The following is a 12,379-nucleotide window of genomic DNA, read 5'->3' as shown; positions in this document are numbered from 1 at the left end:
AAATAGTGAGATTAACACTACATAATTGGAGAGTGAGGTTGGCTTATTAGATATAACATGCTTATTATCACCAATCCATAACTGAAATGTCAAATAGCTACCCATTCAGGTTTGCTTGGAAGATTTTGCCGATCCCTTCCTGCCAAACAGACACTGTAGACTTCAGACACAGGAATCAGCAAAATTAATACAAGATGGCTATTCTCTGCTTGATATGGAATCAAAGGTTATTGTTATGCGGGTTAGCAAGTCAAATTTTGATTCCGGCCCACTCGCCAATTTAAATAACCTGACAAGTTTCCCAACAGAAGGATATTTTTTTAGTATTACCCTAAGCCAGCGTTTCTCAACCTGGGGGTCGGGACCCCTGGAGGGGTCGCCAGGGGGGTCACTAGAGATCATCAGAAAACAGTATTTTCTGTTGGTCACAGGGGTTCTGTGTGGGAAGTTTAGCCCAATACTATTGTTGGTGGGGTTCGGGATGCTTTTTGATTCTAGGTAAACTATACATCCCAGCAACCACAACTCCCAGATGGCAAGGTCTATTTCCCCCAAACTCCACCAGTGTTCACATTTGGGCAAATTGAGTATTCGTGCCAAGTTAGATCCAGATCCATCATTGTTTGAGTCTGCAATGCTCTCTGGATGTAGGTGAACTACAACTCCAAAAATCAAGATCAATGCCCATCAAACCTTTCCAGCATTTTCTATTGGTCACAGGATATCTGAGTGCCAAGTTTAGTTCAATTCCATCATTAGTGGAGTTCAGAATGCTTTGATTGAAGTTGAACTATAAATCCCAGCAACTACCAACTCCCAAATGTCAAGGTCTATTTTCCTCAAACTCCACCAGTGTTCACATTTGGGTAAACTGAGTATCCGTGCCAAGTTTGGTCCAGATCTATCATTGTTTCAGTCCGGAGTGCTCTCTGGATGGAGGTGAACTACAACTCCCAAATGCAAGGTAAATGTCCACCAAACCCTTTCAGTATTTTCTGTTGGTCATGGGAGTTCTGTGTGCCAAGTTTGGTTCATTTCTATCCTTGGTGGGGCTCAGAATGCTCTTTGATTGTAGGTGAACTATAAATCCCAGCAACTAGAAAAGGTAGAGGAACGAGAGACCAAATTGCCAATATCCGCTGGATAATGGAGAAAGGCAGGGAGTTTCAGAAAAACATCTACTTCTGCTTCATTGACTATTCTAAAGCCTTTGACTGTGTGGATCATAATAAATTGTGGCAAGTACTTAGTGGGATGGGCATCCCAAGCCACCTTGTCTCTCTCCTGAGGAATCTGTACAAGGACCAAGTTGCAACAGTAAGAACTGACCACGGAACAACAGACTGGTTCAAGATTGGGAAAGGCGTACGGCAAGGCTGCATACTCTAACCCAACCTTTTTAACTTGTATGCAGAACACATCATGCGATGTGCGGGGCTGGATGAATGCAAAGCTGGGTTGGAAATTGCTGGAAGAAACATCAACAACCTCAGATATGCAGATGACACCACTCTGATGGCCGAAAGCGAGGAGGAGCTGAGGAGCCTTTCAATCAAGGTGAAAGAAGAAAGCGCAAAAGCCGGGTTGCAGCTAAACGTCAAAAAAACCAAGATTATGGCAACAAGAATGATTGACAACTGGAAAATAGAGAAACTGTGGAGGCCATGACAGACTTTGTATTTCTAGGTGCAAAGATGACTGCAGATGCAGACTGTGGCCAGGAAATCAGAAGACGCTTACTTCTTGGGAGGAGAGCAATGTCCAATCTCGATAAAATAGTAAAGAGTAGAGACATCAGACTGGCAACAAAGATCCGCCTAGTGAAAGCCATGGTATTCCCTGTAGTCACCTACGGATGTGAGAGCTGGACCTTAGGGAAGGCTGAGCGAAGGAAAATCGATGCTTTTGAGCTGTGGTGTTGGAGGAAAGTTCTGAGAGTGCCTTGGACTGCGAGAAGATCCAACCAGTCCATCCTCCAGGAAATAAAGCCCGACTGCTCACTGGAGGGAAAGATACTAGAGACAAAGTTGAAGTACTTTGGCCACATCATGAGGAGACAGGAAAGCCTAGAGAAGACAATTATGCTGGGGAAAATGGAAGGCAAAAGGAAGAGGGGCCGACCAAGGGCAAGATGGATGGATGGCATCCTTGAAGTGACTGGACTGACCTTGAGGGAGCTGGGGGTGGTAACGGCCGACAGGGAGCTCTGGCGTGGGCTGGTCCATGAGGTCACGAAGAGTCGGAGACGACTGAACGAATGAACAACAAACAACTCCCAAATGACAAAATCAATCCCCTTCCCAACCCCACCAGTATTCAAATTTGGGTCTATCGGGTATTTGTGCCAAATGTCATCCAGTGAATGAAAATACATCCTGCATATCATATATTTGCATTACGATTCATAACAGTAGCAAAATTACAGTTATGAAGTAGCAACAAAAAATGTTATGGTTGGAGGTCACCACAACAGGAGGAACCGTATTAAGAGGTCACGGCATGAGGAAGGTTGAGAAACACTGCCCTAAGTATTTGTTGAACTGTTTCCTCCCAACATCTCATGTAGTTGTACACCACATACAGTACATATTTGTATAAAGAACTACACAAGTGGCTCATATTTGCACACCAGAATGATTTTTGGTTGTTGTTGCTGTGGCTTGGGCTGCGGTGGCGCAGCGGATTAAACAGCTAAGCTACAGAACTTGCTGACTGAAAGGTTGGTGGTTCAAATCTGCAGGATGGGGTGAGCTCCCATTGTTAGCCCCAGCCTCTGCCAACATAGCATTTCAAAAACATGCAAACGTGAGTACCATATTTTCCAGTGTATAAGACGACTGGACATCTAAGAAAACCCAACTTTTCTATTTTAATTATATTTCATTAAAGTTTTGTTGAAATAAAATAATATTTAGAAGAAGAAAGAAGAAAAAACTCATTTACACGGAAAGTGGGAGAACATTTTCATTTATAGGAAAGTAGGAATAAAAAGGAGAGAGAAGGGGAGGGGAAAAAGAAAAGGAAAAATAGAAAAGATGACCCCAACTTTTCCAGTTAAAATATAGAGTTTAAGATATACTCACCATATAAGACTACCCTCTTCCAATGCACACAAAATAAAAATTTTAAAATATCAGATTTGATTTCAATATGGTAATTTTCCTATGACCATACCTCCTCCTCTGCTTCTCACATCTTGCACATATGTGCCTCCATTGCTTCACTGCAGTCATCAGGAGCAAGATCTGAGAGGCAGAGAAGGATATCCAGCAATAGGATACAAGGGCATGCCAGACAGGTGAAAGAGGTGTGTTTTTCTGGGCATAGCACAGCTCTATCTCTTTTTTCCATACCTCGGGCATCCCGGATGCCTGCAACTTACTCCACCCTTCACTTACACCTTTCCGGTGAGGCACCCCCTCACCTCATCATCGACAACGTTAAGTCACTTCTTTCCATGAATCCTGGTGAGTGGATTTTTTCTACCATACTTGTACAGCACTGCCATTGCTGCTTCCATACGGTCACCACATACAGTGGGGATGCAGCTGTTTTTGAGCTTCCTCACCATATGCAGCGACCGCAGATTCTCCAGTCCAGCTTGGAAGTTTCAGCACCCACCCTATAATATGACCCTCGACTTTTGAGAAGATTTTCCTGGGTTAAAAAGTAGTCTTATACACCAGAAAATAGGTGTATAGGTAGCACTTTGGCAGGAAGGCAATGCCACTCCATGCAGTCATGCCGGCCACATGACCTAGGAGGCATCTATGGACAACACCGGCTCTTCGGCTTAGAAATGGAAAGGTGCACCACCACCCCCAGAGTCAGACTCAACTAGACTTAATATCAAGGAGAAATTTTTACCTGGCTTTTGTTGCTGTGGCTTATAGTGAAAAAGTAAAATGTCCAGGCTATTACTAACTACATATAAAAATGGCAGGAGGACTGCACGAAGCAAGATTGAAGGCTGCTTTTCTTGTGTGGCAGGGGCTTGGACTGGATGATCCTTGTGGTTTCTACCAACTTTATTATTCTGTGATTCTTTTCTAGAAAAAAGACTAAAGCGCCTTTGACTCAGATTTCCTTTCATTATTCTTTGAATCCTGGTGTGTGCAGCTCTTTGCACAGCTCCTTGTGCCCATTTATCTGCTATTAACTCCCTTTGTTCCTTTCTTCCTTCTGTCTGTAAAATTGCTCTCTATTCTCTGGCCTGATTTTGCTGTCTGTTAAGCCACTGTCTCATCCAACCTTTACACTGCCCTTCTAAGACAATCTCTATAAATGTTTTAGCAAGCTGTTCTCCTGTTCGTACCATTGTCTATCCTAGTTTTTATTTACCTGTATCTTCACATTTCTCCATCAATTTTGTATACCACTTTCTTATTGTACAAATGTTACTGCAACATCACAAAAGCATACATAATAAAATATAACAATATTTCCAAGGAATTCCTGATTGAAAGTCATAACAAAATGTTAATAGTCATGCTAAGATGTTAATCTCATGTTAATGAATATATAGCTAAGATTAAACAACCTCAAGCCAGCCCAGACTCTGATGGCACAGTAGCTAGTGCATCCACAGTTATGGTGTGGCAAACGTACTCTGGATTTTCTCCATGTTCCTCTCAATTGAACAGGAGCTCTGCTAGTGCCTGTTCTCTGAAGGAATAGGGCCCCATGCCAATGTAGTTTCTAATCAAATCAAAGCAGTTGCAGGACAGAGAGCACTAAAATCCAGAGAAGTTTGAACCTTCTCTCAGAAGCGGATTGATCTACAATGTGATAACAGCATACACATACAGTTCTTGATAGCTCCATTTCCCATCCATATCAGAAGCAGCCATGAAACCAGAATCAATCTAGGCCCCAGCCTGCTGGGCCAGGTGGAAGGAAATCAATAATCTTGCTACTTCATTTGCTGAGTTCAGCTCATGTTATAGGAGTCCTCAGTGGCACAATGGGTTAAACCTTTGTGATGGCAGGACTAAAGACCGACATGTCGGAGATTTGAATCCAGGGAGAGCACGGATGAGCTCCCTCTGTCAGCTCCAGCTCCCCATGCGGGGACATGAGAGCCTCCAACAAGGATGGTAAAACATCAGCATCCTAGTATCCCCTAGGTAACATCCTTGCAGATGGCCAATTCTCTCACACCAGAAGCAACTTGCAGTTTCCCAAGTCGCTCCTGACACACACACAAACTCATGTTATAACCTTCCTACTAAGATATACATTAAATCTTGGACATTAAAATCAGGTACAGAAGCAGGGAGGCAAGCAAGCAAACAAATATTTAGTCTAGTCTACATGTTTTAGCAACACAGATTTCATGCTCATGCATAATGGTGATTGGCATTAACATGGAACTGATATTCTGAATGATAAAGATTTTGAAATGCATGTTCAAGCAGCCATCTTAAATGTAGTGCATTGCAAATATGAGCAATGGAATGGATGAATGTGTCTAGATGTCCTAATTTTGTCCAATCATTTTGATTGGTTGCTAATTTTTGTTTCTTATCATAAATTATCATGAAAAATAAAAAATAATGTAAGAACGTGTTCAAAAATTTGGGTGACATTCACATTTTGGCTCTATCCATGTATGTCTTCCTTCCTGATCCTTTCAAAGACAGATGGGTAGGTGGGAAGGTTTTAATGTGATGCAATGTGATGACAGTATAACCTTATATTGCCTCATCCCATTTTAAATAAGTCATCAAAAACATCATGTCAGGTATGGGCAAAATGGATGCTTGAACTTATATTTTTGTATGAAGACTAGAGTCATCTAGTCATGTTCAAACACCCCCACCATCAACAGAGAACGACTGAAGGTAGAAAATATACAGTTTTCCCCAACTTCCTCTATCCATAGCAACTAATCACAGCAATTGTCATCTTTTAAACTAGGGTTTGGCAACATGCATCCCTCCAGATGTGGTTGATGGGCGAATTCCAGAATTTCTCGCTACTGACTATGCCGGTGAAGACTGCTGGGACTTGCAGTCTGACAACCCCCTGAGGGCTGCATGTTTCCTACCCATGGTATAAACTGTGTTACATGGTAGAATGACAGGAAAGTAAACCAAACACAAGCGTGTACCTGGGTGGAAGCAGCTCGATCTATCTGATTTTCCCTTATGTTTTCCTAAATGCGGATTTCTTGCTTCTTGGCAGCGGGTTGGACTGGATGACCCACAAGGTCGCTTCCAGTCCTATGATTCTATGAGTACTTCACTCCTATTCTCCTATTCTCAAAGGTAGACTTCCAAAGTTGTTAAGGACTACAGTGGGACAGACTGGTTAAAAAGCCCCACCACATAATTGTCATGTAGAGCCTGAATTCAAGCAAATCTGATGTTTATACTTGCAGTCAATACTGCATTAGTATTTTAAATTAAAAACAAGAGCCCTAGAATATATTCTTAAATATTATATCCATAGTTCATATTCTAGCCTGCTTCCACTAACACATCAGCCAAACACTCTACAGATACCCCCAGTTTCTACATCCAAGGATTCAAGCATTCATGGTTTGAAAAAAAATGAAAATAATCCTAAAAGCAAATCTTGATTTTGCTATTTTATATAAGGAAAGCTATGTTATTATGCCATCGTATATAATTGTTCATTCTTTCAGTCGCTTCTGACTCTTCGTGACCTCATGGGCCATTCCAGAGCTCCCTGTCAATTGTCACCACCCCCAACTCCTTCAATTATTGTATATAATATGAAAAGCTCTGCCTCTCACTGAACACTGAGAAAACCAAAGCGCTCTTCCAGCAGTCACCAGCCAACCCCTCTGTAATTCCAGAAGTACAGCTTAGTGGTGTAACATTACAAAATGTTAACCATTTTTGCTACCTCTCCACAAAAGTCAACATTGACACTAAAATACAACACCGGCAGAGCTCTGCCAGTGCAGCATTTTTGCGAATGAAACAGAGAGTGTTTGAGGATCGGGACATCCATAGGAAGACCAAGGTTTTCATTTATAAAGCTATCGTCCTCCCAACCCTACTTTATGCTTGTGAAATATGAACTGTCTACAGATGTCACACTCAACTCCTAGAACGATTCCATCGGCGTTGCCTCCAAAAAATCCTGCAAATTTCTTGGGAAGACAGGTGGACAAATGTTGGCATGTTGGAAGAAGCAAAGACCATCAGCATTGAAGTGATATTCCTACACCATCAACTCTGCTGAACTGGCTACATTGTCCGAATGCCCGATCACGGTCTCCCATAGCAGTTACTATACTCCTAAATCAAGAATGGAAAACAGAATGTTGGTGGACAGGAAAAGAGATTTAAAGATGGGCTTAAAGCTAACCTTATAAACTGTGGCATAGACACCGAGAACTGGGAAGCCCTGACTCTTGAGCACTCTAACTGGAGATCAGCTGTGACTAGCAGTGCTGCAGAATTTGAAGATCCATGAATAGAGGGCAAAAGGGAGAAGCATACCAAGGGGAAGGAACCAAGCCAACCCTGAGCAGGACCGCTTTCCACCTGGAAACCAATACCCTCACTGTGGAAGAACATGTGGGTCAAGAATAGGGCTCCACAGTCACCTACGTATCCACTGCCAAGACACTGCACTTGGAAGCCCATCAAACTCGGACAATGAGGGATTGCCTAAGTAAATAAGTGTATAATAGGACGAAGCCTGGCAGATACCAAGGGCTCATTGTACACGCTTACATTATTGGAAATTTGTCAATTTAAATCATAATTAATCTCTCAAGAGATATCACAATCGAAGGAGCCTCATAGCATAGCACTCATGCAGTTGAACTGCTAAGCTTATATTTCAAAGGCAAACATGAATTGCAAAGACCTTTTCTACCGAGTTTTCACAGAAAGGACTAAACGTTTTTGTAGAAATCCAGTAATGGTACTGGAATACAACACATACTTGATTCTAGGCAAATAAGTAATTAATCCAAGGTCCTCTTCACACTCAAGCAGAAAGGAGAGAAAACCCTTGTGGTTAGAGTGCCATGTGAAACAGAAAGAGATGCTAAAGAGATATGCCAAGGAACTATTGTTTTGAAGAGTACTGTACCTCTGCCAAGGCAAAATGTCAGTGACAGTAGATTATGTATGCAGTTCAAATAAATGAGAGCCTGTCATTGAAAAAGATGCATTTGTGTGCCATGCATTTTTAACTGGTGGCCTGGGGGGGGGGGGGGGGGGACATGAACTGGCATTCAAATTCTATGAAGTAGCAAATTTTGTTCAAAACTCCCTAAACAGTTTTACACATCCTATTGTTCACCCAGAATTCCTCATAATAAAACTGTTTGTAATGCATACTGTCAAGAATGCATTGCATATAAATGATGAGATATTTGAAAGGTCACAAAATTAATTGGATGTGTGTGACTACAAGGCATTTCTGGAATAGGGAAATGCAATCGGTTTTTCCCCCATTTCCCTCTAATGTTTCTCTATTTTCAACTAAGCTACCTCAAAACAGTATTTTGCAAAACACAAAGGGATGTCAGGTTATAGTTGAAGGAGTTTCCATATAACACGCTTTTCGGATTGAAGTAGTTTTTCAAAGGGAGTAGTTACCTGTATAGTTCAGTTAACGAAGGAGATGTGCTCCTCTTGCCATTATTCAATAGAAAATTTGGTGCCAGGGGCTGAAATAATATGGAAAGAATTGAGAAAGGTTCCTATCCCATAAAAATGAAGATGAGTTCCACACGTTTCAGCAAACTTTCTCTTAACTAGGTCAGGCAAGTCTTGCATGATTAAACAAAAATATTTTGAATCTTCTCTAGACTATTAGATCCCACCTCCAAATGCATCTGGTTTTTTTTCCCATGTCAGAAACAACTTGAGAAACTGCAAGTCACTTCTGGTCTGAGAGAATTGGCTGCCTGCAAGGACATTACCCAGGGGACGCCTGGATGTTTGATATTTTACAATCCTGTGGGAGGTTTCTCTCATGTCCCTGCATAAGAAGCTAGAGCTCGATAGACAGGAGCTTACTCCGCTCTCTGAATTCGAACCACTAACCTGTCAAATGACCAGTCCTGCCGGCACCCAGGGTTTAACTCATAGCATCACCAGGGTGAAAGAGCTAAATATGCTGTAAAATTACAACTCTCAGGGTTCCATAGCATTGAGCCATGGGAGTTGAAGTGGTGTCAAACTGCTTTATTTCAACAGTGTAGTGTAGATAAACCCAGGGAATCTGGAAGATATTGCCTCTTACCTTGCATATTGATTGCAAGTACATATAGCCAGACTTTTTTCTTTCCCAGCTAAATATTTTATTGCCTTGCTTACTGTAGAGACACTGTTGCCTTCATTCACTATTCCCCTGCCCTCAATGCTGCCCTCTCACTGCCTAGTACAGGGAAAACCAGCTGATTCCTAATCAATCTACAACACAGACATGTGCTTTTCATTTTAAGAACCGACAAGCATCTCAAGCTCCGCTGGAGCATTGCAGCACACCCAAATACCTGGGAGTTATCTTGGACCGTGTTGTGACCTCCAAGAAGCACTGCCTGAATATCAAGCAAAAAGTGGGTGCTGGAAATAATATCATATGAAAGCTGACTGGTACAACCTGAGGCTCACAACCAGATACAGTGAAGACATCTGTCCTTGCACTACGCTGATCTGCTGATGAGTATGCAAGCTCAGTGTAGAACACACTAAAACAGTGGATGTGGCTCTTAATGAAACATGCCACATCATCACTGGGTGTCTGTGCCCTACACCACTGAAGCAGTTACACTGCTTAGCTGTTATTGCACCACTTGACATCCGTTGGGAAGTAGCAGCCACTAGTGAAAGGGTCAAGGCAGTAACATCTCCAGCCAATCCCCTGTTTGGATATCAGCCAGCATGCCAATACCTTAAATCAAGAAATAGTTTTCTAAGATCTACTGAGACACTTACAGGAACACCTCAGCAAACGAGAGTCCAAAAGTGGCAGGCTAAAACCCGGAACCTCAATCCATGGCTAATAACAAATGAGATACTCCCTCCTGGGCACAGAGAAGACTGGGCAACTTGGAAGGCGCTGAGCAGACTGCGCTCTGGCACCACAATATGCAGAGCCAACCTTAAGAAATGGGGCTACAAAGTGGAGTCCATGAAATGCAAGTGTGGGGAAGAGCAAACCACTGACCACCTATTACAATGCAGCCTGAGCCCCGCCACATGCACAATGGAGGCCCTCCTTATAGCAACACCAAAGGCATGCCAAGTGGCCAGCTACTAGTCAAAGGACATTTAATAGAATGCCAAGTTTTCAAACTTTGTGAGTTTTTTTAAAAAAATACATTACAACTGTTTGCTCCTGATACGATAAATAAATAAATGCTGTTTTAAAAAGTTTCACTAAGACAGGGGACAAAGAAGAAATTATCAGAGAAGACTGGGAAGCATTTTTAAAATTCTTAAAAAGAAACTATTTTGTGAGAGGTATACTTGCATTTCTAAAGAATAATTTAACAATGTTAGAAATCATGCATATTATAACAGTTCTGATTAATTTCATTGGGCACCCCAAAAAAGTATGCTATGAAATGTAAGGAACATCTACAGGGTATACGTTCCAGTATTTTCAACCTATTTGGAGATTTGTATACAGTTGATCCTCGACATTTGCAAATTCAACTTTTGAATTTTTTATTATTGTATATTTGATTAATATATTCTCTCTAGAAATCTCTATGTCTCCCAAGAGAAACTGACCATAGAGTTTCACTGAAGAATCTACAGAATCTTGGGAGAGAAAATCTCTCTAGGCATTTGTAGGTCCTCCAGCATAACTCTATGGCCAGTTTTCAGTAGAAGCTGATCAAAGTCATGCTAGAGGACCTAGAGAAAACATTGGAGATGCACTCCATATGTGTCATCATCAGCAACAACAAAAGACACTACCCTAAGTTGTAAAAGCAATGGGATCTCAAGTCTTTAAAAGTACACAATAAAGAACACTTGATCACATGTGGTTCCCAACCTGTGGTCCCAAAAACTAAAATATAGTCCACGGCCTCACCGTTACTACACCACTGCTATGAGAGCAACTGGTATCACGAAACTCTCTTATAGTGCTGAGGCAATGGAGATGTCAGGAGGAAAGAGATTAAGTATGTACTAAAGGAGCAGCATCAAGCCTCCTGACTACTGCTGCTTCTCCTCCTCTTCCTCCTCCCTCTCCCCGAGTGGATCCGTTCCATGTGGCGCTTGGAAGTGGGGGCACCTTGGTGTTTTCGTTTTTAAGCCTATTCTGGGGTTATTTGGGGTGCTGATTCAAAACATTGCATTGGATAGACGACATCAGCTCTAGATTATTAAATATGGTTTTCTGTGGGTGAGCAGATGGCGACTACTGGATAGCCTGTGTTCTGAATCAGAAACCAGAGCTGATGTGGTCTATCCAATGTAATTTTCTGAATCAACACCCCAAATAATCAAACCGAATCTAAAGCTGGCCAAAAGCTGATTCATAAACCTTTTGGTACTAATGTTGAAGAGTGGTCCCTGGTCAAAAAAGATTGGGAAGCACTGTCCTAAAGGAATCTCTGTGATTATTGAATAAATGATTAAATATTAAATAGTGAATTATTAAATGGTTAAACAAAATGACAAATCAAATGATCCATTTTAATGAACCCAGAGTGACACTGTTAATTTTTGCACGTACAAATGAAAAATTAATACAGAAACATATGCTCCCAATACTCTTCAGCCCAGCAAGAACAGGTATAGCAAGAGCTTAGGAAAAACCTTCAGGGGGTTAAATTTTAAATAGTTGGATAGAATTTAGACACTTCTATTAAAACTCATAGGGCAAGAGGAGGGATCACAGAGATTTATTTAATGTCCCTTTATTTAGAAATTAATTTCACTCATTGATCTCCCCCAAATATAAACTGGCTTCAAAATTATATTTATATTAATGAAACTGCCTGATTTATGACACAGAAAGTAAATAAGCATACATTTTTTTTAAAAAAATGGTAACAATGCAACTCAATGTATTGTCAAAGGCTTTCATGGCCAGAATCACTGGGTTGCTGTAAGTATTTCAGGCTGTATGGCCATGTTCCAGAAGCATTCCCCCCTGATATTTCACCCGCATCTATGGCAAGCATCCCCAGAGGTTGTGAGGTCTGTTGGAAACTAGGAAAATGGGGTTTATATATCTGTGTACCCAAACCAAATTCATTCGTAGAAATGGCAAGGAATATGTGTGACTACTTCTTGCCATTTCTAGAGTGTAGAGTGCAGTGGGAAGACACAAGCTTGCAAACCCATATATGCGATATCTGTAAGACTTCTTATTGACTATTCTGATAACAATTACAAATAAAGGTTCCAGGTAGCTCATAACA

The 12,379-nt window shown here is 41.5% G+C and overlaps 1 protein-coding gene across 4 annotated transcripts in view; it reads right to left on the bottom strand.

Moving 5' to 3' along the window:
* Positions 1-12,379, bottom strand: part of GPR63 (G protein-coupled receptor 63) — a 39,721-nt gene that overhangs the window by 15,780 nt on the left and 11,562 nt on the right. The window contains exon 1 of one of the 4 annotated variants that reach the window (XM_067467439.1): positions 8,589-8,645. The exons of the other annotated variants lie outside the window; for them this stretch is intronic. The gene's annotated coding sequence lies outside the window, so the exon portion shown is untranslated. Of the gene's footprint in view, positions 1-8,588; positions 8,646-12,379 lie in introns of those variants that run through there. 4 annotated transcript variants of the gene reach the window in all.

The sequence above is a fragment of the Anolis sagrei genome, chromosome 1 (genome assembly GCF_037176765.1).
Source record: "Anolis sagrei isolate rAnoSag1 chromosome 1, rAnoSag1.mat, whole genome shotgun sequence".
Classification (NCBI taxonomy): Eukaryota; Metazoa; Chordata; class Lepidosauria; order Squamata; family Dactyloidae; genus Anolis; species Anolis sagrei.
This window is presented reverse-complemented; position numbering and strand designations above follow the sequence as displayed.